This window comes from Carassius carassius, chromosome 47, assembly GCF_963082965.1.
Source record: "Carassius carassius chromosome 47, fCarCar2.1, whole genome shotgun sequence".
In the NCBI taxonomy this organism is placed as follows: Eukaryota; Metazoa; Chordata; class Actinopteri; order Cypriniformes; family Cyprinidae; genus Carassius; species Carassius carassius.
The window spans coordinates 18449495-18476751 of NC_081801.1; the positions used below are offsets into that span (position 1 = coordinate 18449495).

The 27257-nt window shown below is 37.0% G+C and overlaps 1 long non-coding RNA gene across 1 annotated transcript; it reads right to left on the reverse strand.

Annotated features, from left to right (window-relative positions):
• Positions 1-16214: 16214 nt before the first annotated feature.
• Positions 16215-18793, reverse strand: LOC132130842 (uncharacterized). Its single transcript, XR_009428793.1, has 2 exons — positions 18628-18793; positions 16215-16706 (listed from the first exon to the last, which is right to left on the reverse strand). It is a non-coding gene; the product is annotated as an uncharacterized LOC132130842 (long non-coding RNA).
• Between the last annotated feature and the right edge of the window lie 8464 nt (positions 18794-27257).

A 27257-nucleotide genomic window follows, 5' to 3' on the forward strand; every position in this document is an offset into this window, starting at 1 on the left:
TTAGTGGCAGGAAGACCTATCTTAGGTGACCCGAAACAAACAAACAGCTGATCGGATTTCCGAAAAGAAGAAGTCCGATGAACATAAGTGTTCAATGCTCGCACCGGGCACAAGAGGTTAGACTTTTCCTGGTCCGATGATGCAAACGGGGGAGGACAGAAAGCCTGCAGAACAATAGGTCTCGGAACAATGGTCGGTACCTTAGGGACGTATCCCTGCTTAGGGTAGAGAAATGCTTTGACCATCCCAGGTGCAAATTCAAGGCAGGTGGGAGAAACCGAGAGGGCCTGAAGGTCTCCGACTCTTTTTAGGGACGAAATAGCAAGGAGAAAGGTAGTCTTAAACGAAAGAAACTTCTCAGAGACAGAATCTAGGGGTTCAAAAGGAGCCCTAGAAAGGCCTTCTAAAACTATAGCCAGGTCCCAGGCCGGCACTCTAGTACGAGTTGCAGGTTTCAGCCTCATGGTGTCACGAATTAAACGAGAGATAAGAGGGTCACGACCCAGAGATGCACCACCCACTGGGCCGTGGAAAGCCGAAATGGTGGAAAAAGTGGATGGACACAGACCAGAAGTGAAGCGGTCCTGTAAAAACTCAAGAACTGAGCCAACAGAGCAGTGGACAGGGTCACACTGATGTTGGTAACACCAAGAAGAAAAAACATTCCATTTGAGTCTATAAAGTTTCCTCGTAGCTGGAGCTCTGGAGCTAAGAATGGTCTCCACAACCTCAGTTGAGAGACCACTCTCTATGAGTCGCGCCCCCTCAGAGGCCACACCCAAAGCTTCCAAATCTCTGGCCGGGGGTGAAATATAGTGCCCCCGGCCTGAGATAGAAGGTCTTTCCTGATCGGGATCTCCAAGGGAGGACCGTCGAGGAGATGAATCAGGTCCGCAAACCAGATTCGGCTCGGCCAGTGTGGAGCTACGAGAAGTAGACTTACTCCGTCCTGGCGGACTCTCTCCAGAACTCCTGGGAGCAGAGCAACAGGGGGAAAGGCGTACAGACGTAGCCTCGGCCACGTCTGTACCATAGCGTCCAACCCCAGGGGGGCTGGATGAGTAAGGGAGAACCATAGTGGACAGTGCGTCGTGTACTGAGACGCAAACAGATCCACTTCTGCTTGGCCATAAGATTCCCATATGAGCTCCACCACCTCGGGGTGAAGCCTCCATTCCCCTGACCTCAGCACCTGCCTCGACAGGGCGTCTGCTCCAATATTCTGAGTCCCTGGTATATACATTGCCCTCAGAGAGCGTAATTTCCCCAGGGACCACAGCAGGATCTGGTGCGCTAATTTGCAGAGTGGGCGCGAGCGCAGACCCCCCTGACGGTTGATGTAAGAGACCACCGATGTATTGTCTGTGCGGACCAGCACACGATGGTCCCTCAGGTCTGGCAGGAAGTGCCTCAAAGCTTTGAAGACCGCCATCATCTCCAGGCAGTTGATGTGCCAAGAGTGATGATGGCTCTCCCACAGACCCTGAGCTGAGCGGCCTTCCATTACCGCTCCCCAGCCGGTAAGGGAAGCATCTGTCGAGATGGCAACCCGATGACAAAGAGCTCCCAATACCGGACCCTGGGACAGGAACCAGTGTTCTCTCCATATGACCAATGCGCGGAGACACCGCTGCGTGATCTTGATCGTACGGAGTGGGTTTCCCCTCGGGGAGAACCCTCTGGTCCTGAGCCACCACTGTAAAGGTCTCATGCCCAGCAGGCCAAAAGGGATCACATTGGACGCTGCTGCCATGAGACCCAACAATCTCTCGAACTGTTTTACAGTGCTTGACTGGCCTAGCTTTAGCTCTGATGTGGCTGTGAGGATGTTGGCTACACGAGCGGGTGAAAGAGCGGCTCGCATCGTGACCGAATCCCATACCACCCCAAGAAAAGTGGTCCTCTGTAATGGAGATAGCACACTCTTCTTGGTATTGAGCCTCAAACCCAACTTCTGCATATGAGCGAGGACGACATCTCGATGCCGAACCGCCAACTGTTCTGATTCCGCTAAAATCAACCAGTCGTCCAAGTAATTCAGAATACGTATGCCCTGCAGCCTGAGCGGGGCCAGAGCTGCATCTACGCATTTCGTGAATGTGCGGGGTGAGAGAGCTAGACCGAAGGGAAGTACCCGATACTGGTATTCTTTGCCTCCGAAAGAAAACCTTAGGAACTTCCTGTGCTGAGGGAGGATGGAGATATGGAAGTACGCATCTTTTAGGTCTATCGTGACGAACCAGTCCTCGGATCTGATTTGAGTCACGATCTGTTTGAGTGTCAGCATCTTGAATTCTAATTTCTGAACTGTACGATTCAACAGACTAAAATGGGACGCAGCCCTCCATCCTTTTTTGGAACAATGAAATAACGGCTGTAAAAACCTGATGCCCTGTCGGGAGGATACACCTGCTCTATAGCATTTTTCGCTAAAAGAGATTTCACTTCTTGCTCCATGACCAGAGCCTGCTCGGGATGCACTACTGTGAGCAACACCCCATTGTAGCGAGGGGGACGAGAACTGAACTGGATTCTGTAACCCTTCTCTACTATCTGCAGGACCCATTGAGATATATTCGGCAGACTTTTCCATTCTGTCAGACATTCTACTAAGGGAACCAGCCTCTCGAGGCTGGCCTCTGGTGTAATTTGAACAGCTAGTGCGGGGACCTGAAGCCGAAACGCAGGAACCACCGGAGCTAACTGCTCTTGAACCCCCCTCAGAGGGAGCGAGCCCGACGCATAGTCTGAGAGACACAGCGCCAGAGACCCGCTGGAGACCGCTGCGCCCCGAGGCACCAAGGGTGGCGGGGTTGGCAGGACGGCCCCGTGAGAGCACCGAGACCGGACGGGCACCGTATACTGAGGTGTACACCGCACCGTCTCGGTTGGGGCTGCCCTCACAGGTCTGACCCATTTGGCGTCAGGACCTTTTCTTCTGAGCCGAAGCTTTCTTAGCGAGAAGAACGGTCCTCAGATCCGGCTTCTGCTTAGTTTGCTTTGGCTGTGAGTGCTGGCTCGGTCCCCGTGATTTTTGAAGGCTGGGGCTGCCTTGCACGCCCAGCAGCATCAGGATTAGATCGGCGAGGGAGAAAACTTTTAAAAGCTTCAGATTGCTTTTTATTTTCTTGAAATCTTTCAACCACTTCATTCACAGCATCACCAAAAAGACCTTCATGAGAAATGGGAGCGTCTAAAAGAAAAGATCTATCTTTATCTTTAATATCTGAAAGATTAAGCCAAAGGTGTCTTTCTGTAGAAACCAAAGCAGCCATAGATCTACCAATAGCACGTGCTGTTTCTTTAGTCGCCCTGAGAGATAAATCCGTAGCCCGACGAAGTTCGCGAATTTCGTCACGGCTGACTCCCTCACTGTTATCTAACTCCCCCAGCAGCTCAGCCTGATAAGCCTGAAGCAAAGCCATCGAGTGAAGGCAAGCTCCAGCCTGACCTGCTGCTGTGTAAGCTTTACCCACTAAATTAGATGTGATCTTTAAAGGCTTCGTGGGCAAAGTCGGGTTCTTAATAGATGACGCTGAACCAGGGGAAAGATAGCTCGCGAGCGTCTGTTCCGCCCGGGGCATCGCTTCATAACCATTTTCTTTCAGCCCTCTTATATCAGAATAAATGCGCACTTGAGGGCTGAAAAGACGTGATGAATATGGCTTATTCCACGATCTAGACAGCTCACTGTGAAAATCAGGGAAAAAAGGGAGACCCCGTGATGTAGGAGATGTTTTAGAAGACAGAAAACGCTCGTCTAATTTGCTTTTAGGACGAGCGCTCTGTTTATCAGATGGCCAAGATATATGTAACTTATCTACAGCTCGTGTTAATACATCAACCAACTCCTCATATGCTGGGGAAAGAGATGGCGAATCCTCTTCCCCCCTGATTGTGTCACCTTCACTGCCCGTTACATCTAACTCCTCGGAGCTAGAGCAACGAAGCAATGAGCTCTCCCCCCGGGCGGAAGAAGCCGCGGGGCGGGCTTCCGACACCGGAGTTTGAGCTATGGATCTCCCAGGTAAGGGAGGAGAAAGAGCCCTCGGACCCGTCTCCAACCCCGCTGAGAGATCCATTTGTGAACCCCAGGAATGCATTCTCCGTTCTGCCTCGGCAGAAGCGGGTCCTGAACCCTGAGGAGCGCGAGGCTCGCCGCTCTTCTCATCAAAGAGTGACAAGCGGGAGCGGAGCATGCGAAGTGAAAGCTTCTCACAATGCGGGCAATCAGTCTCCTCGAAGGCTGATAACGCATGCTCCACTCCCAAACAAACTACACAAAGCTTGTGTGTATCCCCACCCGTTAAATAACGCGGGCAGGGAGAAACACACTGTTTGAATAGTTGTTTCGCCATGATATATAAACTTTGAACAAGACAACAGTAAATATGACAGACAGGTTTGACACAGATCGCTTGCTGAGGCACAGAAAGCTAACACCGGTTGCTCCGGTTGGGGTTTTTATCAATTGCTGGTCGTGACGTCACTCCTGATGCTCACTCTCGCCATTGGACTAGTTGACATGGATGCTTCAGAAGCACTCACGCAGAATGCGTTCCCAAAGCGTTATCGACGCATCGTCTCTCCCTCGATGGGGAACTATAATCTCCTAAATACCATTCAATTTGATCTTATTTTAATAGTACTGACAACATATTTAAGTTATCACACAGTACTGAAAAATTAAAGAAGGGACACTATATATAGTATACTTCGGCGAGTCAAGAGCTAAACAAAAAGTCCTGTTTCATTACAAAATACTGTACCTTTTATAAACTTTATACTATCACCACAAAATTTTAATTTATATTTATTAAAAAATAAATATTTCATAAAACTGAAACTTAAATATATTATTTCTATAGGCTATACAAAAAAGAAAAGAAAAAAGACTAAATAATAAGGCTGAATAAGCTGATCTATAGCATGTTAAATGGTGGTTGCCTGTCTTGGAATGGTACACCCCTCTAAGCTCACAGAAGTGGTTTGACCCAAGTCCTCAGCAGCCAATGACATTGACCCGTTCAAACTGATTTTTAATGCTTACTTCAGGTGTATTTCACGTGTATTTAACGTGTATTTAACATGTGAAATACACGTTAAATACGCGCTGATTTTTCACGTGTAAACAACACGTATTTAACTCGTTAAATACGTGTTGTCTACACTTGAAATACACGTATTTAATGTGTTGTTGACGCGTTAAAATTCACGTGTATTTGACCCTCTTGGCCTTCCATACACATTAGATATAATGAAGGGAGACGTGAAAAAAGGACATCGCGTTGTTTTGATATGGATTACTTTATCACAGAATATTTGTTCGGCAGCACTTGTTTAGTTTAAAAGTAGACATGTCAAGCTTTCTATAGATATATCTCTCATGTCTCTTCGTTGAGTATTCACGGAGTTACAGTTCATTTTAATGACATGTTTGTAAATGAAGATCAGCGCAGACAAAGGCTGCAGACCTTGTTTGTTATCTTTATTTTATAAGTGCACAGTTTTGTTGTTATTATGTTTGTATCCAAAAAAAGAAGACCCTTTACAGATTCGATTGATGTATTGCTCTTATCTGTACGATTAAAACTGAAGGTGTAATTTAAGTAATTTTCGGGCATATCAGGAGAAAATTACTCAAAACGCGTATATGCGTTAATCGACTCCAGAGGGTTTTAAAAGGCTGTCGTGACTTTTTTTCCTTCCAGTATTCATAAGCTGTATCACGTTGTCAAATTATATTTCATTTTGCACACATAAACAGCTCAAAAACACCTGAAATCTGCTCTTGATGTGTTCTAATGGGTGGATTAGTGCATTCGCTGTGATATTATTTTTGGAAGCTCTTAAAAAATATACAAATGCTTTTATTCTGAGCTCGTAGTGATAACTGGGCTGATGAAGCGCTCATTTCTCTCTCGTCTTTCTCTCTGTTCTTTGGCCAGAGACATAATTTATTAATGAGATCAGACCCGATAATAATAACATATGTTGGTTTAGCTTGTCAGTGTGGATGAAATGTGTATTTATTTGTCCGATCTCGCCCCGAAACGCGGCTGTTATGTGACTTTTTTTCCCTTTGCGATGTCAAATATTGCATTTTGCACACATACACGGCTCAAAAAACCCTGGAATTTGGTTTTGTTGTGTTCTAATGGGTGTATTGTGTGCATTCGGAGTAAAATTGTATTTTAAGAAGCTCTTAAAAAAACTGCGGTCAAGCAAGCCGCACTTCAGAAAAACACCGTCAAGCCAGCCGCGAGTGAAATTTAGATGCGCGTGTATTACGGTAATTACGGTAATAGCAGGAACAACAGAGAAGGAACGCGCTTTCAGAGCGCTTTTCATCTACACGTTCAGATTTGGTATATGATGACCTTTTTTGCCCATCTGCTCTAATATTCTTGTAACTTATTGTTTTCCTTGACTGTTCTGTATTACTATAATTTTCAACCTTTCAAAGCATTACAATATTAGTAGAAAACGAGATATGGGACATTCATTGATTTAGAAGACACTTTTTTATGATGAGAAAAAAAAATTAAAGGTCAAAAAATTAAAGGTTAAAAAATACATCCCATACTATATCTATACCTCACATAAAACCATTTTACCGGAGCCTTTTCGAGATATAGGATAATATTACACTTTACAAGTCTATTAAGACCCATTTCTAATAAGTAGAAAAAACAATGGTCAGTTCTTATAAAGGACATGCAATACTATATGCACACCTCATATCAAACCATTCTACTGCAGCATTTTAGAGATATTGGACATTATTACACTTTAAAGGGCTATAAAAGATCCAATGTCTAATAAGTAGAAAAAAATAATAGTTGGTTCTTATAAGGGAAGTCCCATACCATATGCACACCTCATATCAAACCATTGTACGACAGCATTTGTGAGATATGGGACATTATTACACTTTAAAGGGTTATAAAGACCACATTTCTGATAAGTATAAAAAACAATGGTCAGTTTATTAATGGGACTTCCCATAATGTATGCTCAACTCATATCAAACCATTTTACTGCAGCATTTTCAAGATATGGGACATTATTACACTTTAAAGGGCTATAAAGATCCCATTTCTAATAAGTAGAAAAAAACAATGGTCAGTTCTTATAAAGGACATACCATACTATATGCAAACCTCATATCAAACCATTTTACTGCAGCATTTTTGAGATATGGGTCCATATGGCAATTTAGAGGGCTATAAAGGCCCCATTTCTAATAAGTAGTAAAAAACTATGATCATTTCTTATAAAGGACGTCCCATACTATATGCACACCTCATATCAAACCATTTTACTGCAGCATTTTTGAGATATGGATCCATATAGCAATTTAGAGGGCTATAAAGACCCCATTTCTAATAAGTAGAAAGAAGTAATGGTCAGTTCCTATAAGGGACATTGCATACTATATACACACTTCATATGAAATCATTTTACTGCAGCATTTTTTAGATATGGGTCCAAATGGTGATTTAGAGGGCTATAAAAACACCATTTCTAATAAGTAGAAAAAAACAATGATCCGTTCCTACAAGGGACATCCCATACAATATGCATACCTCATATCAAACCATTTTACTGCAGCTTTTTTTTTTAGATATGGGACTATATGGTGCTATAAGGGGCTATAAAGACCCCATTTCTAATAAGTAGAAAAAAACAATGGTCAGTTCTTATGAGGGACGTCCCATACTATATGCACACTTCATATGAAACCATTTTACTGCAGCGTTTTTGAGATATGGGACCATACAATGATTTAGAGGGCTATAAAGACACCATTTCAAATAAGTAGAAAAAAACAATGGTCTGTTCCTAAAAGGAACATGCCACACTATATGCAAACCTCATATCAAACCATTTCACTGCAACATTTTTGAGATATGGGTCCATATGGCAATTTAGAAGGCTAAAAAGACCCCTGTAGCGGAGTACAAAACTTCGTATCCACAGGAAGAAGGAGGCGGAAAACGGCCGTCAATCAAATGAAGCTTTTAATAACAAAATAAACGCAAAACACTGTGACAGCCCTTCACGGACGACTGTCGCATACAAACAAAAACCAAACACAAACTAAAATCCTGGCCTGGCCCTCTCTTATCGTCACTGTCGTCGCTCCTCTTTTGTATCCTTCCATCTCCACCGTGGGATGCGAGACCGGTGGGTGGAGCAGGCGTCGCTCATTTCCAATCACTCCACCGGCCTCGTTCCGTTCTCACGGCTCTCGGCCCCGCCCCACTCATCAAAACCCCATTTCTAATAAGTAGAAAAAAACAATAGTCAGTTCATATAAGGGACGTCCCATACTATATGCACACTTCATATGAAACCATTTTACTGCAGCATTTTTGAGATATGGGACAATACAATGATTTAGAGGGCTATAAAGACACCATTTCTAATAAGTAGAAAAAAACAATAGTCAGTTCCTGTAAGGGACGTCCCATACAATATGCACACTTCATATGAAACCATTTTACTGCAGCATTTTTGAGATATGGGACAATACAATGATTTAGAGGGATATGAAGACACCATTTCTAATAAGTATAAAAAAACAATAGTCAGTTCTTATCAGAGACGTCCCATACTATATGCACACTTCATATGAAACCATTTTACAGCAGCATTTTTGAGATATGGGACAATACAATGATTTAGAGGGCTATAAAGACACCATTTCTAATAAGTAGAAAAAAACAATAGTCAGTTCCTGTAAGGGACGTCCCATACAATATGCACACCTCATATCAAACCATTTTACTGCAGCATTTTCAAGATATGGGACATTATTACACTTTAAAGGTCTTTAAAGATACCATTTCTAATAAGTAGAAAAAAACAATAGTCAGTTCTTATAAAGGACGTCCCATACTATATGCACACCTCATATCAAACCATTTTACTGCAGCATTTTTGAGATATGGGACATTATTACACTTTAAAGGGCTATAAAGATACCATTTCTAATAAGTAGAAAAAAAAGGTTAATTCTTATAAAGGATGTCCCATACTATATGCACACCTCATATCAAACCATTTTACTGCAGCATTTTTGAGATATGGGACATTATTACACTTTAAAGGGCTATAAAGATACCATTTCTAATAAGTAGAAAAAAAAACAATAGTCAGTTCCTGTAAGGGACATCCCATACAATATGCACACCTCATATCAAACCATTTTACTGCTGCATTTTTGAGATATGGGTCCATATGGCGATTTAGAGAGCTATGAAGACGACATTTCTAATAAGTAGAAAAAAACAAAGGTCAGTTCTTATCAGGGATGTCCCATACTATATGCACACCTCATATCAAACCATTTTACTGCAGCATTTTCAAGATATGGGACATTATTACACTTTAAAGGGCTATAAAGATACCATTTCTAATAAGTAGAAAAAAACAATAGTCAGTTCTTATAAAGGACGTCCCATACTATACGCACACCTCATATCAAACCATTTTACTGCAGCATTTTCAAGATATGGGACATTATTACACTTTAAAGGGCTATAAAGATACCATTTCTAATAAGTAGAAAAAAACAATAGTCAGTTCTTATAAAGGGCGTCCCATACTATACGCACACCTCATATCAAACCATTTTACTGCAGCATTTTCAAGATATGGGACATTATTACACTTTAAAGGGCTATAAAGATACCATTTCTAATAAGTAGAAAAAAATGGTTAATTCTTATAAAGGATGTCCCATACTATATGCACACCGTATATCAAACCATTTTACTGCAGCATTTTTGAGATATGGGTCCAAATGGTGATTTAGAGGGCTATAAAGACATCATTTCTAATAAGTAGAAAAAAACAATGGTCAGTTCCTGTAAGGGACGTCCCACACAATATGCACACCTCATATCAAACCATTTTACTGCAGCATTTTTGAGATATGGGTCCATATGGCGATTTAGAGGGCTTTAAAGACCCCATTTCTAATAATTAGAAAAAAAAACAAAAGGCAGTTCTTATCAGGGACGTCCCATACTATATGCACACCTCATATGAAACCCTTTTACTGCAGCGTTTTTGAGATATGGGACCATACAATGATTTAAAGGACTATAAAGTAGAAAAAAACTATGGTCAGTTCTTATCAGTGACATCCCATACTATATGCACACTTCATATGAAACCATTTTACTGCAGCATTTTTGAGATATGGGACAATACAATGATTTAGAGGACTATAAAGACCTCATTTCTAATAAGTAGAAAAAAACTATGGTCAATTCTTATCAGGGACGTCCCATACTATATACACATCTCATATGAAACCCTTTTACTGCAGCGTTTTTAAGATATGGGACCATACAATGATTTAGAGGACCATAAAGACCCCTTTTCTAATAAGTAGAAAAAAAAATATGGTCAGTTCTTATCAGGGACGTCCCATACTATATGCACAAATCATGTCAAACCATTTTACTGCAGCTTTTTTGAGATATGGGACAATACAATGATTTAGAGGGCTATAAAGACACCATTTCTAATAAGTAGAAAAAAACAATAGTCAGTTCCTGTAAGGGACGTCCCATACAATATGCACACCTCATATCAAACCATTTTACTGCAGCATTTTTGAGATTTGGGTCCATATGGCGATTTAGAGGGCTATAGAGACCCCATTTCTAATAAGTAGAAAAAAACAAAAGGCAGTTCTTATCAGGGACGTCCGATACTATATGCACACCACATATGAAACCCTTTTACGGCAGCGTTTTTGGGATATGGGACCATACAATGATTTAGAGGACTATAAAGACCCCATTTCTAATAAGTAGAAAAAAACTATGGTCAGTTTTTATCAGTGACATCCCATACTATATGCACACCTCATATCAAACCATTTTACTGCAGTGTTTTTGAGATATGGGACCATACAATGATTTAGAGGACTATAAAGACCTAATTTCTAATAAGTAGAAAAAAACTATGGTTAGTTCTTACCAGGGACGTCCCATACTATATGCACATCTCATATGAAACCATTTTACTGCAGCATTTTTGAGATTTGGGACCATACAATGATTTAGAGGACTATAAAGACCTAATTTCTAATAAGTAGGAAAAAACTATGGTCAGTTCTTATCAGGGACATCCCATAATATATGCACACTTCATATGAAACCATTTTACTGCAGCATTTTTGAGATATGGGACCATACAATGATTTAGAGGGCTGTAAAGATCCCATTTCTAATAAGTAGAAAAAAACAATGGTCAGTTCTTATAAAAGACATGCCATACTATATGCACACCTACTATATGAGACTTTGCATAACTTTGAGACATGTAGAAATGTCAGCTTATAAAAGTAGAAGAAAACGATGCCCATTTCATGCAAGGCACCTCCTACTCTGTTAGCACAGCTAAAATTAAATCTGTGTACTATGGCAGTTTGGAGTTACATGTATTCTAATACAACAAAATGCTATTTAACTACATAAGTAGGAACACTTACAATTTTTAAAAGGCACATAATACTACCTTCGTGCAGAGTTCAGTGTCAATCCTGCTCCAGCAAACCTTTCTGTATTTATCTATTGTTCCTGACTCTTAATTAGATTAGGGTTGGAACTGAACTTTAAGTGAGATTTCCAGAAACAAGACTGGGGATACGCTATGATCCATCCATCCATTCATCCATTGAATGCAAGCTACTCTAAACTTTCACAGAGCAAAGACTCCATATTTGTTTTTTAGAAAGTGTGTGAAGTATAGTGTGACAGACAACTGTGTGTGACTTCATATTTGCTGATAGAATAGGGAGTGCCTTGCATGCAAAGGCCATTATTTTTATCTATGTATTTAACCTAATGTTTATATAAGCCTCAAAAATGGAGAAACAATATCCAGTCTTTAATATATATATATATATATATATATATATATATATATATATATATATATATATATATATATATATATATATATATATATATATATATATTAAAGACTGCCATAGAACACAGACTTCAGAATAGCTGTGCTGATAGAATATGAGGTACTTTGTAAGAAAAGGCCATTATTTTTTATACTTATTTTAAAAAACATTTCTATATGAGAAAACGTCTTTGATTGTTTTGTTCTATATGAATGCATTCTTCTACAAACTGCCACAGTACACAGACTTCACATTAGGTGTGTTGAAAATGTAGGAGGAACTTTAGAAGGAATGGCCTTTTTTTTAACTTATTTGAAATAGTTCTCAAAACTGGAGTTTCTGAGGATTTTCTTGATTTTTAACTCCAAATTGCTATGGTAAAATGTCTTTATACACCAAATGCTTCAGTAAAATGGTTTTATATAAGGTGTGCTTGTGGAATGTCCCATGTACTAACTGATCTTTGGTTTCTTCTACTTAGAAATGGGGTCTTTTAGGCATCTGAAACAGAATAAATTAACATTTCTGCAAAATGCTAAAGTAAAATGTTTTTATAGGTGTGAATAAAGGATGGCACCTCCAATATACAAACTGAATATTTGTTTTTTTTCAACTTATTAGAAATGGGGGTCCCACTTTATATTGTGTCTCTAATACCTGTGTACTTAGTAATTAGATATGTAAATAGTATGTAACCACAGTGTAAGTCCACATTGGTACATAGTATCTATAGCTCTAATAATTGTTTATCTAGATATATGTAACAACCCACTGAATGGTATGTGTAAGTACAAATGTGCAACAGGACATTGGTAATAAAATTTATTTGTAAGAAAGTACAAATGTGTAACAGGACTAACAGCAATATTCAATTTATTATGTAATTACTCCTATGTTACACTGCAGTGGCCAGTCAATTAGGCTTTACATATAAAATGTGGTTGGTGTCCACAATGTTGCACTTTAAATTGTCGACAGTTCCTGAGGAGTTACCATGTAAGTACACTGGTAATACAGTGGTGCACCAACTCCTGTTATACATTTGTACTTGCACAAACCATTCTGAGGGTTGTTACAAAAATATTACAGCTGTAGATACTATATACCAATGTGTACTTACACTGTGTTATATACTACGTATACATGTAGTTACTTTGTATATACACAGGTATTAGGGACACTTAATATAATGTGGGAGCAACATGGGATATTTATAGCCCAATAAATCACCATATGGACCCATATCTCAAAAATGCTGCAGTAAAATGGTTTGATATGAGGTGTGCATGTAGTATGGGACGTCCTTTATAAGAACTGACCTTTTTTTATTCTACTTATTAGAAATGGTATCTTTATAGCTCTTTAAAGTGTAATAATGTCCCATATCTTGAAAATGCTGCAGTAAAATGGTTTGATATGAGGTGTGTATATTGTATGGGACGTCCCTTACAGGAACTGACTATTGTTTTTTTCTACTTATTAGAAATGGTGTCTTTATAGTTCTCTAAATCATTGTATGGTCCAATATCTCAAAAATGCTGCAGTAAAATGGCTTCATATGAAGTTAGCATATAGTATGGGACGTCCCTGATAAGAACTGACCATTGTTTTTTTCTACTTATTAGAAATGGTGTCTTTATAGCCCTCTTAATCATTGTATTGTCCCATATCTAAAAAAAGCTGTAGTAAAATGGTTTGATATGATTTGTGCATATAGTATGGTATGTCCTTTATAATAAATGACCATTGTTTTTTTCTACTTATTAGAAATGGTGTCTTTATATCCCTCTAAATCATTGTATTGTCCCATATCTCAAAAATGCTGCCATAAAATGGTTTCATATGAAGTGTGCATATAGTATGGGACGTCCCTGATTAGAACGGACCATTGTTTTTTTCTACTTATAAGAAATGGGGTCTTTATAGTCCTCTAAATCATTGTATGGTCCCATATCTCAAAAATGCTGCTGTAAAATGGTTTCATATGAAGTGTGCATATAGTATGGGATGTCCCTGATAAGAACTGACCATTGTTTTTTTCTACTTATTAGAAATGGGGTCTTTATAGTCCTCTAAATCATTGTATGGTCCCATATCTCAAAAATGCTGCAGTAAAATAGTTTGATATTAGGTGTGCATATAGTATGGGACATCCCTTATAGGAACAGACCATTATTTTTTTCTACTTATTAGAAATGGGGTCTTTATAGTTCTCTAAATCATTGTATGGTCCCATATCTCAAAAATGCTGCAGTAAAATGGCTTCATATGAAGTTAGCATATAGTATGGGACGTCCCTGATAAGAACTGACCATTGTTTTTTTCTACTTATTAGAAATGGGATCTTTATAGCCCTTTAAAGTGTAATAATGTCCCATATCTTGAAAATGCTGAAGTAAAATGGTTTGATATGAGGTGTGTATATTGTATGGGACGTCCCTTACAGGAACTGACTATTGTTTTTTTCTACTTATTAGAAATGGTGTCTTTATAGCCCTCTAAATCATTGTATGGTCCCATATCTCAAAAATGCGGCAGTAAAATGGTTTCATATGAAGTCTGCATATAGTATGGGACGTCCCTGATAAGAACTGACTAATGTTTTTTTCTACTTATTAGAAATGGTGTCTTTATAGCCCTCTAAATCATTGTATGGTCCCATATCTCAAAAATGCTGCAGTAAAATGGTTTAATATGAGGTTCGTATATAGTATGGGACATCCTTTATAAGAACTGACCATTGTTTTTTTCTACTTATTAGAAATGGTGCCTTTATAGCCCTCTAAGTCATTGTATTGTCCCATATCTAAAAAATGCTGCAGTAAAATGGTTTGATATGATTTGTGCATATAGTATGGTATGTCCTTTATAATAAATGACCATTGTTTTTTTTCTACTTATTAGAAATGGGGTCTTTATAGCCCTCTAAATCACCATTTGGACCCATATCTCAAAAATGCTGCAGTAAAATGGTTTGATATGAGGTTTGCGTATAGTATGGTATGTCCTTTATAAGAACTGACCATTGTTTTTTTCTACTAATTAGAAATGGGATCTGTATAGCCCTTTAAAGTGTAATAATGTCCCATATCTTGAAAATGCTGCAGTAAAATGGTTTGATATGAGGTGTGTATATTGTATGGGACGTCCCTTACAGGAACTGACTATTGTTTTTTTCTACTTATTAGAAATGGTGTCTTTATAGCCCTCTAAATCATTGTATGGTCCCATATCTCAAAAATGCTGCAGTAAAATGGCTTCATATGAAGTTAGCATATAGTATGGGACGTCCCTGATAAGAACTGACCATTGTTTTTTTCTACTTATTAGAAATGGTGTCTTTATAGCCCTCTAAATCATTGTATTGTCCCATATCTAAAAAATGCTGCAGTAAAATGGTTTGATATGATTTGTGCATATAGTATGGTATGTCCTTTATAATAAATGACCATTGTTTTTTTCTACTTATTAGAAATGGGGTCTTTATAGCCCTCTATATCACCATTTGGACCCATATCTCAAAAATGCTGCAGTAAAATGGTTTGATATGAGGTTTGCATATAGTATGGTATGTCCTTCATAAGAACTGACCATTGTTTTTTTCTACTTATTAGAAATGGGATCTTTATAGCCCTTTAACGTGTAATAATGTCCCATATCTCAAACATGCTGCAATAAAATAGTTTAATATGAGGAGTGCATATAGTATGGCATGTCCTTTATAAGAACTGACCATTGTTTTTTTCTACTTATTAGAAATGGGGTCTTTATAGCCCTCTAAATTGCCATATGGACCCATATCTCAAACATGCTGCAGTAAAATGGTTTGATATGAGGTTTGCATATAGTATGGGATGACCCTTATAGGAACGGACCATTGTTTTTTTCTAATTATTAGAAGTAGTGTCTTTTATAGCCCTCTAAATCACCATTTGGACCCATATCTCAAAAATGCTGCAGTAAAATGGTTTAATATGAGGTGTGCATAGTATGGGACGTCTTTTATATGAACTGACCTTTGTTTTTTTCTACTTATTAGAAATGGGGTTGTGATGAGTGGGGCGGGGGCCGAGAGGCGTGAGAACGGAACGAGGCCGGTGGAGTGATTGGAAATGAGCGACGCCTGCTCCACTCACTGGTCTCGCGTCCCACCATTGACCATTTGTTTGACCATTGTTTTTTTTTCTATTTATTAGAAATGTGGTCTTAATAACCCTTTAAAGTGTAATAATGTCCCATATCTCAAAAATGCTGTTGTACAATGGTTTGATATGAGGTGTGCATATGGTATGGGACGTCCCTTATAAGAACCAACTATTGTTTTTTCTACTTATTAGACATTGGATCTTTTATAGCCCTTTAAAGTGTAATAATGTCCAATATCTCTAAAATGCTGCAGTAGAATGGTTTGATATGAGGTGTGCATATAGTATGGCATGTCCTTTATAAGAACTGACCATTGTTTTTTTCTACTTATTAGAAATGGGATCTTAATAGACTTGTAAAGTGTAATATTATCCTATATCTCGAAAAGGCTCCAGTAAAATGGTTTTATATGAGGTATAGATATAGTATGGGATGTCTTTTTTAAGAACTGACCTTTAATTGTTTTTTCTCATCATAAAAAAGTGTCTTCTAAATCAATGAATGTCCCATATCTCGTTTTCTACTAATATTGTAATGCTTTGAAAGGTTGAAAATTATAGTAATACAGAACAGTCAAGGAAAACAATAAGTTACACGAATATTAGAGCAGATGGGCAAAAAACTATGGAGGTAAATCAGTAGCTAAACTCGAGAGGTTGAAGATCTGAATGTGAGAACTTGTCATATTAATATTTGTATTTGTAAGTTAAAATTTACACACAGCTCTGATGTGAAAAGCTGAATCTTTCAATTTGCACACACAGACAATGATCAAAACACCCGTGTTTTGAATTGGAAGTTGTAGATTAATAGTCACAAATGTGTAGAATGACATTCACACAAAGAAAATGACATACACACATGTTTACGACATATTTACTTTTGCACTTTACTTCAGTTTCGCTGCACAACGTCAAGTCGGCACTTACAACCTCTCAGATCTGGAAGTACAAGTTCAAATCCTAGCGCTCTGACTTTTGCTACTCTTTTTGCGGTATTCTTGTTGCAAAACTCACTTGTGCACTTGTATATGCAGATGTGAGAGAGCAGAGCTGTGGGCGGGGCTTTGGTGCGAATGAAGACATTTTATTGGTCGATGCCCGACCAATGAACAACGCCAATTGTTTTCACTGAATATCCTTAGCTTTGACAGGATTTTAAGACACTGCATTCATTTTGTCATTCAGGTATTATCTAGTAGACAAATAATGCAACATATTTTATATGTATATCCCACTGCATATTGCAGAGTAAACTCGCTGTACCAGAGCATGCTTTGATCTCACCGCCACGCGGTCACGTGGTTCATGGAGCTATCAATAGTACTAAACTGAACATTTTGTTAATATGCTTGAAATGTATTAATTGGGACAGACAGCAGTTTCATTATATTTGTAGTGATTTCTAGTCATTTGTAACACATAAAGTGCATTGATTACTACATTGACTAATGACTATGCGTTACAATAGCATTTTATACTGGAAAATGGAACAGCATTATGTTCTCATACTCCTCCTTGGCAGTTAAATGCGACTAAACAATTAAGAGTAGCTTTTAACCAATAACTGCACTACATGTTAACTCAGTCCTGTTTAGTTAATTTGAAGAGATCATGGTACTAAATAATATGCGCAATAATTATGATCCATGAATGACCATTTGAAATATAACATTTTCTAATATGGTTATTTATACTACAATAACTGTAGTATTTAGGTTTAAATTCCAGTGCAAAGAGGCACGCTTTAAATTAGAGGCATATTCATATGCAATTCCATTGCTTAAACACTAGATGGCCTTGTTGATGTTTAATAAATACATGTATTTAGCTCTACTAGTTGCTCAAAACAGTATTTCTGGTCATAAGTGCTTATTTTTTAGGTTTTGCTGTTTAATGTACATTTAGACATTATTAAACACTCGATTTTTATTAAAAAAATAATAATGTTGCATTTAAAAAGGTTCATTACTGACAAGCAAATTAGGAATTTAACCCAATGAAGATGTTAAAATTATTTTTACAAAACATACAAATAATAAAAACAGCATTATATTGCAACTCTGGTAGAGTGATATGCAGTGGGATATACATATAAAATATGTTGCATTATTTGTCTACTAGATAATACCTGAATGGCAAAATGAATGCAGTGTCTTAAAATCCTGTCAAAGCTAAGGATATTCCATTCAGTGAAAACAGTTGTTCATACTTCCAGATCTGAGAGGTTGTAAGTGCCGACTTGACGTTGTGCAGCGAAACTGAAGTAAAGTGCAAAAGTAAATATGTCGTAAACATGTGTGTATGTCATTTTCTTTGTGTGAATGTCATTCTACACATTTGTGACTATTAATCTACAACTTCCAATTCAAAACACGGGTGTTTTGATCATTGTCTGTGTGTGCAAATTGAAAGATTCAGCTTTTCACATCAGAGCTGTGAGTGTAAATTTTAACTTACAAATACAAATATTAATATGACAAGTTCTCACAATCAGATCTTCAACCTCTCGAGTTTTGCTACTGATTTACCTTTATAAAAAACGGTCATCATATATCAAATCTGAACGTGTAGATGAAAAGCGCTCTGAAAGCGCGTTTCCTCTCTGTTGTTCCTGCCATTACCGTGATTACCGTAATACACGCGCATCTAAATTTCACTCGCGGCTGGCTTGACGGTGTTTTTCTGAAGTGCGGCTGGCTTGACCGCAGTTTAAAAAATATATATTAATGACTTAACCATGTTATGCAGCGCCGAGCAATCGATGTGACGTTCAGCTCAGTCTGACAGAGAAAATCTCACAAGCACATATAAACACTCATTTTCATGTGTATAATATATTCTTCTAATTGTTTTGTGCCGTTTCGCTGCACTGTTTTAATGTGAAAGGCTGTAAATCCTCTATGTGGACTTCAAGTGTTCAGAGTAATACATCGCGAGCTCGCGGCCAGTTGGCTGCCGCGAATATATCATGTTATTACTTTAAACCGTTCAGAAACATCTGAATTTAGCTCTTGGTGTGTTCTAACGTGTGGATTGCGTGCAATCACCGTTTTAAAAGGTCTTAAATAAGAATAAATTTGCTCGTTGTGAGCTCCGTGGAGACAATGACTGAGCTGACCAGCCGTGATTCTTCTCTCGTCTTTCTGACTGCTCTCTGCCCAGAAATAAATTATTAATGAGCCCTAACCCCTGTAATAATCAGATATGTTGGTTTAGCTTGTCAGTTTGAGGGAAATTGTATTATTTACTTGTATTTTTAACCAGTTTAAAAGTGAAACGAAACCGGACTCCTCCCCTTAATCTGGGGATCCGGGTATTGCAACTGTAGGAGCACAATTTTTCTCACACAATGTAAGTCTATGGGTAAACTATTTTTACATAAAAAAATTAATAAAAAAAAAAACTTTAAGTCTGATCAGTCTGAAAAGATATAGCAACAAGCACTGCTCTATCCCGCAGGTGTCTGCCGAGTTTGGGGCTTGTGGCTTTAAAGCCCTAGGAGGAGTAGCGTTTGGAATTTTTAGTCTCAGAAAAATAATAAGAAGAAGGAGAAGTTTAAATAGCATAACAGTATGTTGGCTTTGCCAAGCCAACATAATAAAAATAAGTTTAAATAGCATAAGAGTATGTTGGCTTGTTGCCAAGCCAACATAATAAAAAGAAGTTTAAATAGCATAACAGTATGTTGGCTTGTTGCCAAGCCAACATAATAATAAAAATAAGAAGTTTAAATAGCATAACAGTATGTTGGCTTTGCCAAGCCAACATAATAAAAATAAAAATAAGAAGTTTAAATAGCATAACAGTATGTTGGCTTTGCCAAGCCAACATAACTAGAATTAAAAGTTAGTGAACTAACTTTGATGTTGGCTTGGCCATGGGGCAAAAGAGCCACAGTACTTGTGTGCCCAACATTCTTGAGCTGCCCCGCAGCAAAAAAAATAAATAATAATAATAAAAAAAATACACCTGTAATATGTTTTTTTTCATGGTCCCTTGCTGTTTTCTTTTCTAATAAAAAGCCTAGGCTATGATAACAGCTACGGCAGGGTTGTCTAGCTGGATGTGAATTAAGTCATGCCTATTTTTCTCGTGTTTGCTATTTCACAGTCCTGTCACCGTCGCGTTGTGGGCAACGACACACAAGATAACTGAAACAATGCAGTTTAAATCAAGGTGATCATAAGGGGTCCAAGCACAATGGTTTGTATAGATGATGCAGTTACACAATGGACGTGTATCTTTTCAAGTAAATTATGAGTCCTTTTGTTAGTACTATTATATAAACAACATGAAAATAGATAACTATCATATTGTCCCTTCTTCACTTTTTCAGTAATGTGTGATAACTTGATAAAAATATTGGCAATACTATTAAAATATGTTTTAATTTAATGGTATCTAGGAGATGAGTGTTTTTGCATAATTACTATATTGGGTTTTATGAAAGTTTATAAAAAATGATGAATATTTATTCTTTTTTTATTTATGCACATAAATGAAGCATTTTCAAGTCTTTGAACAGATGAGGTGTGCTATATCTTTTCTAACTGATTGGACTTACGGTTTTCATAAAAATAAATATTAAAAATCATAAAAACCTCATAGACTTTAATTGACAAGATGTTCAGATGAGCCAAGCTCCAAATCCCATTAGACTTAATCAAACTTTGCTTCTATTAACTATAAATAAATAAAACATTTATAAATATTCATTATTTTTTTAATAAACTTCAATAAGGCCCAATATAGTAATAATGCAAAAACTATAATCTCCTAAATACCATTCAATTTGATCTTATTTTAATAGTACTGACAACATATTTCTCAAGTTATCACACATTACTGAAAAATTAAAGAAGGGACACTATATAAGTTATTTACTTTCATGTTGTGCATATAATAGTACTCACAGAAGGACTCATAATTTACTTGAAAATAGGCAATTTATGTATTCACTTGTATGAACTGCTTTGTCTTTGAATATATCTTGAAGTATTTAGTATTTATCCTGTGACGCCATCGTGTGGACAACATACTGAAAGCAGCTGGTAAATGCAGCCTCTTTTAATATTCAATCCATCATATTCAATAATCGATATATTTCTCAACAGTTTATGTTCACGTGGCTGTTTTCGTTTATATTCGCCAAGCTATTATGAATTTTGAAATAATCGTGTACTTGATTTGTCCGATCTACCGACGAAAAGCCAGAATCACTGTCCTCTGAAGCTGGAGAGATGGATGTTATTTTCACCTAAGACAAAAAGATCACACAAGCACTCATTTTGATCTCTATAATATTTTCTTTTACTTGTTTTGTGTTGATTTGCTGCACTGTTTTAATTTAAAAGGCTGTCGTGACTTTTTTTCCTTCCAGTAATCATAAGCTGTATCGAGCTGATATTTCATTTTGCACACATACACAGCTCAAAAACACCTGAATTCTGCTCTTGTTGTGTTCTAATGGGTGGATTGTGTGCACTCACTGTGATATATCTTATTTTTGAAAGCTCTTAAAAAATATAAAAATGCTTTTATTCTGAGCTCGTAGTGATAACTGGGCTGGCTGATATGCAGCGCTCATTTCTCTCTCGTCTTTCTGTCGGTTCTTTGGCCAGAGACATAATTTATTAATGAGATCTGACCCGATAATAATAGCATATGTTGGTTTAGCTTGTCAGTGTGAATGAAATGTGTATTTATTTGTCCGATCTCGCCCCGAAACGCAGCTATCATGTGACTTTTTTTCCCTTCGCAATGTCATATATTGTATTTTGCACACATACACGGCTCAAAAACCCCTGGATTTTGCTCTTGTTGTGTTCTAAAGAGTGGATTGTGTGCAATTCGGAGTAATATTTTATTTTAAGAAGCTCTTAAAAAATATATAAATGACTTAACCACAGGGAACTACACTAACTTTTCCACTGGTGGCTCTTGTGCTAATAACTTTTTCAGTTACTAGCACATAACATGATTTGGTCGCACAAATTATTTATAGTAATTACTGGATAATAATGAACAATAATGAAACTGTATTGCATACAGATGTGCTTTTTGTTTTACTTGCCATCTTTTAAACCACATGACTTGTTCTATTTCTTACAGTACACACAGTGCATTGCTCCGTTTTGTAGCTGGGGTTAGAGGGGCCCTGGTGCAGGTTGTACAGTGGGCCCTGTTTAAAATTGTTTAATTTGTACTGTTTGTTCATGTTCATTCATAAGTTTGTTTTTGTTAATTTAAAATAGCACTGCATAGTCTTCACTGTAAAATAAAACACACAATCAAACCAAAATGTATTGAGACACCTTCAACATTTCTCACATTATCACAGTTTATTTGCTGTAGTTTAGAAATTGGTAATAAAATATGACAATAACTCAGAACAAATTCATCTTGATAATTTCGGATAACTTTGATAAAAAGATATGTAATGGAATCAACCAAAACTTCAGACAACTATCAGTATGACAATATTTACACAACTATCAATACTTTGTTGAACAGTTACCAAGCAAGCAATGCTTAATTTGGTTCAGTCTGTGGTGTGAAAAGGTTGCATTAGCAATTAAAGAAAGAAACACTTAAGCAAAACATGGTCAGGTCCCTAATTATTTATTTATTTATTTATTTATTTATTTAATTATTTAATCAGATATGTTGGTTTAGCTTGTCAGTTTGAAGGAAATTCTATTATTTACTTGTATTTTTAATTTTTCTCAGACAATGGAAGTCTAGGGGAAATTGATATTTAAAAATTAATAAAACAAAAACTTTAAGTCTGATCAGTCTGAAAAGATAGAGCATAAAGCACCCCCCTATGCTGCAGGTGTCTGCCGAGTTTGGGGCTTGTAGCTTTAAAGCCCTAGGAGGAGATACGTTTAGTCTCAGAAAAATAATAATAATAATAACTAGATAAAAAAGTTTGTCAAGACAAACTTTAAGTTGGCTTGAGAAAGCCTGACAAGAAAGTTTGAAAATGTGAAAAGTTTAAGAAGTTTAAAAAACTTGTGATTAACATATTGCTAGCATAACAAGCAAGTGACTACCATGTCATTAGCATGATTATATATTATAATATATTTACAGTAGCAGACATAGTAATCCTCCAATGACCTCTAGTTGATATAGTTGCAGAGTTACCCAACAGCTGTCTAAGGGGTACCATCAAAATAATCAAACTGATATTACAATAAAAATAGTTCAAAGCAAATGTGTCATATTACAAATTCATCTGATCTGATATCTAATCTTATGGCTGTTTGAGTGAAACAATTTATTAATTATTATTATTAATACTACTACTTATAAGTGGTCTTTGACCGCTTTAAATAAAGTTGTATCAGAAAAATGGCAAGATATGAGACTTATAATACATTATAACTATGAGAAATATAATCCATTGTAAAAGGGAATGCAACGTGTTCATTGTGTTATAAATAATCATACTCTTAAAAGCTATAACCACAAATAAGTAAGTTCTTATGAATATTCATGAGATGATCCAACATATTATAAGTTGTATTATAATGCATTCCTTATAATGCTTTAAGAATACCCTTATAATGTATAATATGGGCTTCATAGAAAGTGTTATTACAAAAATACTTGAACAGAACAGGATGAAATGGTATTATTCCTGGGCCTGTGCAGACTTCTCAGCTTCATATCTAAAAAAACAGTAAGAAAGAAAAACAGAAAAGTAAATTATTTTAAAATACTACTAAAACATTTACAAAAGCATTAAAAAGCATGCGTGGTTATAATCAAGTTGTGCCAGCACTTCATATTTTTGACTAAATTATACTACTAAAGGTAATATGAACAAGTTAAAAGTGACACTATTCAGTTTAGAAATGTAATTTTAAAAGTGCTATTATTTTATTATTTTGTTATTTATTCAATAACACAAGTTATTTCTTCACACCAACAGCTTTATTCATGATATTTTATTTTTCAGAGCTGAACTTTAACACAGAATTACCAGAATATTAACCATATTTCATCAATGAACATACATATAGCCTACAAGTAAAATCATAGATAACACATTTTGCCAGTGGAAACTAAATGGTGTAAATAAAAATAAAAGTTTGAAGAGTTCATTTACTTAATTAGTAAGACTATACAACAATATTCAGAGAACACATATCATCTCAAAACATATAAAGTGGTCTTCTTTATGGAGACGACTCTTCTCGTCTGCCTCACGATGGTCAGTCAGCACCACTGCAGGAGGGAAAATACTAGTTTACTGGGAAAGTGAGCAAGTAAAAGGACTATACGACGAGTCTCCCCTCTGGTCTGACAGCCGCGCTGCGGTAGGAAAAGGCCAGTTAGCACAGCTTGACAGAGTTCGCTCAAACTATATTTAAAAAAAAATTATGTAGCTTTATATCTAGCAAACATCATCAGAATAAAAGGTATAAAGTTAACTTACCCCACTCTTGTGGGCTTTCATCTTCACAATAAATCTGTCATGGTGCCATGCCATCGCACGAGGAGATGTTTGTTAACACCTAAAAATTTCTAACACCTAAAGTGCAACTCATTACACTCTCTGTGCTGTCTGTTTTGGGGGGATGGACATTAATAAATCAGACAATATTTTAGTTTATCCCAATTTGATACTTTACTACATGTTAGGTATGGATAAATGTATTATTCATGCAAAAATGCTTATTACTATAATAACGTTCATTAAAAAGCATTGCTAAATGGATGATAAGAACTTGCTCTCATGAATGTTTTTATCAGGATTTTTGTAAAAGGTTAACTACCAAACAGAATGAAATAGCATAGCATTCTTCATGACCAGAGTTTGCATATTTCATTCTGTAACCTATAAATTTTATGCTCTCCAAAAATACACTTATAATATCTGGATCTGGCAACACGATGGAGATGCAGCTCTCTATCAAGGCCCATTCGGTGACCAAATAAAGTAACTGTCGTTAAAACACCTGGAGTCGTCTCGTTTGTTTTATCAATTAAGCCGTGCTAACCAGCATTTCCCTCCCGCAGTGGAGTTGGCTGACAGGCTGGACTGCATTTTTAATCTATTATGAAGCAGACACTGTATGCGCTCACAAAAGCGTTTTTATGGAAGTGAAAACGTACGGCGTTTGCGTTACACGCAGAAACATTCAAAAGCGTTGAAACTTGTTTTAAGCCTCTGCCCCATGAATGTATAAATAAAACATCCTACGTTTGCTAAGTAAACTGCCAACATTTTAATTTTTTATACAACGTTAACGTTAACCCTTCAGCTATGACAGTTCAATCCCGACTGGCTTCGTTAAGTCTCATTAGTGACTCTGCAATTACTGTATTTTCAAATATTTAAAAAAAATATGTACATCCAATTATAAAACAGCAGCAGTAATTCGGCTATTCGGCTAATATAAAGTGAAATATAATTATCTTACCTTGATAGTTTAGAAAGAAATCCATTTTATAGAAATCCATAAAATGGATTTTATCCATTGACACGCAGGCGCAGACCGTGTTGAAGTGGCGAGTAGCAACCGTTTTTTTTTTTTTTTTTTTGAATGAGAAGGGGCGGGAAGACAGCCTCGCCAATCATCGCATGACTCAATGACCGCATAACACAAGTGCTTTTAGATTATAAGAAGAAAAACCCTTTGAGATACTTATAAATAAATTAAATAAGATTATTCATAAAATAAATAATCTTGTATTGTTACATTATGATATAACCCTAAATGATATAAAACATGAAATACATGCAATAAAAATCAATTTAAAAGCCCATGCCCAGTTGACACCCACATAGCCCAGATAAATCCCACGTGGGGCCCACATGGACATGTTGGCTGGGTAGTTCCCTGCTTTACCATGTTATGCAGCACCGAGCAATCGCTGTGACGTTCAGCCTGACAGAGAAAATCTCACAAGCACATATAAACACTCATTTTCATGTGTATAATATATTCTTCTAATTGTTTTGTGCCGTTTCGCTGCAGTATTTTGATGTAAAAGGCTGTAAATTCTCTATGTGGACTTCAAGTGTTCAGAGAAATACATCGCGAGCTCGCGGGCAGTTGGCTGCCGCAAAATATATCATGTTATTACTTTAAACAGTTCAGAAACATCTGAATTTAGCTCTTGGTGTGTTCTAACGTGTAGATTGCGTGAAATCGCCGTAATATTTTATTTTTAAAAGGTCTTAAATAAGAATAAATTTGCTCATTGTGAGCTCCGTGGAGACAATGCCTGCTAACCAGCAGTGATTCTTCTCTCGTCTTTCTGACTGCTTTCTGCCCAGAAATCAATTATTAATGAGCCCTGACCCGTGCAATAATCAGATATGTTGGTTTAGCTTGTCAGTTTGAGGGAAATTATATTATTTACTTGTATTTTTAACCGGTTTAAAAGTGAAATGAAACCCGACTCCTCCCGGGTATTGCAACTGTAGGGGCGCAATTTTTCTCAGACAATGTAAGTCTATGGGTAATGTATTAAACATTTAAAATTTAATTTAAAAAAAACTTTAAGTCTGATCACTCTGAAAAGATATAGCACACACCACCGCTCTATCCCGCAGGTGTCTGCCGAGTTTGAGGCTTGTGGCTTTAAAGCCCTAGGAGGAGATACGTTTTGAATTTTTAGTCTCAGAAAAATAATAAGAAGAAGGAGAAGTTTAAATTGCACAACAGTATGTTGGCTTTGCCAAGCCAACATAATAAAAATAATAAAAATAAGAAGTTTAAATAGCATAACTTGTTGCCAAGCCAACATAATAAGTTTAAGACGGATTTCAGTAAGTTGGCTTTCTCAAGCCAACTTAATAAGAAGTTTAAATAGCATAACAGTATGTTGGCTTGTTGCCAAGCCAACATAATAAGAAGTTTAAATAGCATAACAGTATGTTGGCTTGTTGCCAAGCCAACATAACTAGAATGGAAAGTTCGACTTTCAAACTTTGATGTTGGCTTGGCCTAAAAGAGCTAGTACCTGTGTGTCCAGCATTCTTGAGCTGCCTTGCTGCAAAAAACCTACAACAGTATTTTTCTATGGACCCTTGCTGTTTTCTGTTCTAATAAAAAACCTAGGCTATGACAATAGCTTTGACAAAATTGGCTAGCTGGATGCAAATTAAGTCATAAACGCAAATCTAATTTTAGTTATTGTTTTCTTTCTCA